This window comes from Enhydra lutris, unplaced genomic scaffold (assembly GCF_002288905.1).
Source record: "Enhydra lutris kenyoni isolate GAN:26980312 unplaced genomic scaffold, ASM228890v2 scaffoldscaffold41, whole genome shotgun sequence".
NCBI lineage: Eukaryota > Metazoa > Chordata > Mammalia > Carnivora > Mustelidae > Enhydra > Enhydra lutris.
The window spans coordinates 16,990,802-16,994,637 of NW_019154125.1; the positions used below are offsets into that span (position 1 = coordinate 16,990,802).

Below are 3,836 nucleotides of genomic sequence, written 5' to 3' on the forward strand. Positions count from 1 at the left end.
TGCAAAGTCTTTTTTTTTTTTTTTTTAATGGAGCTATATATATTTTACATCCTGGATAATTTAATAAAATTTATATTTTAAATATATGAATTTAGGAGTGAAAGTAGATAGAATATGAATATAGATAAATATAGATAGATATAGAGATAGATAATCTGATATCTTGAGTTTCTAGTTCTATAAATAACCCCCAAATGGAGTTAAAACATCTGGCAAAATTACCCATATTTTTTATTAAATGACTTTTGGTCATTAATTCATCCTCATTTATTTATGGCACAATGGGACTTTATCCAGCAGTTAACATTTGCACCATCTCTAAGCTCCTATTTCCTAGTATACATAAAGGGTATCATAAAAACCAACTTGTGTTAAAGTAAGAATTAAGTTAGGCAAGTGCGCAGGCATGGCTGGGACTGGACAGATGCTCGAGGAATCCACTGTTTGCCCCGAGCCGCTGCCGTGGCCACCTACGAACTGGTAGGAGAGGACAGGGTGAGAGCACTTGGGACTGGGAGCACTGCTTCAGAGGCTGGTACAACATGACCTAAGCCCCTCTAGCAGGAGGAGGCAAAGCACAATGGCCAGGCACTGTGAGATGCTCGCTAGGAGTTGGACCCCTGCTTTACCCAAGAACAGAAGAGAGCAATTCAGACAGTGCTGGATGCCATTGACCAAATGTGGCCGCTGGTACTGAGGACTTGATGCCCCAGTAAGTGGCACTATGGGGCTCTAACCGGCCTCAGAAACTGCTGCCAACCATGGCAAAGCCCAGGTAAAGATCTGGACATGCCCTTATGATGTCCCACCACCTGAGATGGAGCCTGACATTCCACAGCAACATCAGTAAGGCTCACAAGTGTGCAGAGCTCACTGAATATCAGCTATCCTCCTGTGATTGTCTGATGTACACCATTGCCAGAATTCTGCCCTTTTGAAATGAAGAAATACCCCATATCAAGGAGGGAAAACAGGTACAGATTGCAGCCTATGGCAACAGCCTTCTGTGCATTGTCAGGTGTCTGGAGGATCTTTCCAAAGAGGCTACCTCGGAGCTGCATCTACCAATTGGTATTCCCATGGTATAAGAATTGGACAGGAACGTGAAGCCCATCAAGCCCATGCAGTTCCTAGGGAATGAAGAAGCAGTGGGTAAAGCCATGGAAGCTTCAACTGCCTAGCACAAGGCTAAAGAGTGAAGGAGAACAGGCAGACTACTTGCCCAAGGACATCCTCCCTACCCATCCCATTCTTCTACACGTCTTCCTTGAACAAGTCACACTGACCACATCTGTAGGCATCTTAAGTTTTACCTGCAGACTGAGACCAGTGGCTCCTAATTTTGTTTAGCCATTTTGTCTCTTGCTTCTGCTCCCTTCATATAATTGAGTCAAAATGGCACTTCTGAAGCCTGGGCTTCAGTCCAAGCTGAGGAAAGACCTGATCCAAGAGTAGAGCATTAGTAACTCTGGGATTTTTGCTATTGCTTTCTTACTAAGGACCTGCTTGAGTTGGGGATAGGGAGAAGCCAGCTTAGGTGTGACAAATGAGAAACAAGAAAGCCTATTTGTGTTCCCAGGAGCCCGTTCTCTACTATTCTGTAGCTTCTGTAGTCAAGAGACTATCTGGGAGGCCGGTGGGGCAGAGGAGGTGGGGACATTTAATTAATTAATTTATTTATTTTTGTAGACCATGCCCTGCCTTTTCTTTTTGTTGGCAGAATTCTCTCACCAGTAAGAATACAGCCCAGGGAAGGGACCCAAAGGATAAGGAAATCTCACTTTGTTTACAACTGGAGAATCAGGGTTCCTGCGTTCATTCTTGCTCTGTGCAGGGCATCGTGCTTGGAGCAACTGCTCTGCTACGTCTCTTCGTTCTCCCTGGGGCTGGGCTGGGTAAAAGTTCTGGTTCCAATGCTTCAGGCTGGAAGACTGAGCTTGGCACCTCTACCCATTCAAGTACAGCAACAAAGAAGCCACCAGTGGTCTTGGGGAGGCCAGAGACAGTGTTCAGCCCCTCAAAAAGGGCTGAGGATTCCGTGGGACCAAGATAGTAGGACAGAAGCTAGCCTGAAGATGAATGTAACTTGCATGGTGACTAAAATGATCATTTCACCTCTGACCCTAGAAGAACAGGCTCCAGGAGAGTGGGATCAATCTGAATGTTTTATGTATTGCATTTACTGTATACACACACACACACACACACAACTAAAACCTTTCTGAGATTTCTAGTGGCTGTTGAAATAGTCCCACATGTGATCATCCCAAAATAAGTTATTCCTCATACCAGCGTGCGATGAGCAACTTGACTTCTGAGGCCTAGGAATTCATCCTAATGTGTTTTAGAATCCCTCTCCCCTGTTTTAATGTTTTATGGCAGTGAAATGCCTCTTGATCATGTCTAAGTGTGTCTTTCACTGTATCTGTTTCTGATCATGTTCCAGTTGCTTGGCCCTGCCACTTGGGTCCAGTACTCATTTTGAGTGTAACTGTACTAAATCTTTTTTTCCAGATCAATATAATAAAGGAGTGATGTGCAATAAAAAATATAAATGTGTACACACACACACACACACACCCCACACAGAAGAATTATTGGACAATATATGTGGTGCTTTTATCAGAGTACCTACTATATAATACATTATCAATAAATATTACCTGATATTACTTATTATTGTCATAATTGTAGGTATCCTTTGAAGGATCTGTTGAAATGTCACTTTCCAATTATTTTCATCAATTCCTGTAATGCCAGCATAGCTGTAATTTGGGTTATTATCTCACTTTCAAATATCTCTTTCCGTTTGTTTTTAAATTCATTTGTTAAGAAAAAATAATTCAGGGATGCTGGGGTGACTCAGCCAGTTAAGCATCAGCCTTTTTGGCTCAGGTCATGATGCTGGAGTCCTGGGACTGAATCCCACATCGGGCTTCTTATTCCATGGGGAGTCTGCTTCTCCTTCTCCCTGCCATTCTCCACTGCTTGTGCTCTTTCTCTCTCTTTCTCAATCTCTGACAAATAAATAAATAAAATCCTTAAAAAAAAAAAGAAAAAGAATTCAAACATTGACTTCCTGGGACAGAATAACATCCTTACTCTTGGAACGTAGTTTATTCTGAGAAGTGCAGGGAATAAGAGAGAAATAAGAAGTAATGTTTATCATCTTTATTTTTAATTTCCTGCATGTTCCAAATTTTCAACAGTTTAAAATAAAATAAATATTTTCCCATCATGAGTTTTTACCCTGATATGAATATTCAATGGTGCTTTTATCTATATATAAAATTCCCTTATTAAAATTTTTAGTGATCAATTTTTATAATATAGAAGAGATATATAGTAACTTAACATATATAATTTACATATCATATAATTCATACATTAAAATTATGCCATGTAATAGTTTTTAGTACATTGGCAGAGTTGTGCAACCATCACCATAGTCAATTTTAGATCATCCAAAAAACAAACTATTCTCATTAGCACTTACTCCCCATTTCCTTCTAACCACTCCCAGCCCTAAGCAATCACCACATTACTTTCTGTTTCTAGATATTTGCCTGGGCAAAACATACTAATAGATATTTCTTTCAATTGTTGTACATGAAATGCCTGTCCATTTATTAAGGGCTTTTATTTTTTAACAATGTTTTATAGTTCTCAGAGTAAAGTTTTATACACTTTTTGTTAAGTTTATCCCCAGGTATTTTACTCATTTTGATGCTAATGTGAATTAAGTTGTTTTCTTAATTTTTGAATGGCTCATTGATTGAATATAGAAATACTGTTGTTATTTTATATTGATCTGTACCCTACAAAAATTTGCTAAC

At 39.8% G+C, this 3,836-nt stretch overlaps 1 pseudogene; it reads left to right on the top strand.

The window, feature by feature from the left end:
- Window positions 1-281: 281 nt before the first annotated feature.
- On the top strand, window positions 282-1,199 carry LOC111155407 (annotated as a pseudogene).
- The last annotated feature ends 2,637 nt before the right edge of the window (window positions 1,200-3,836 follow it).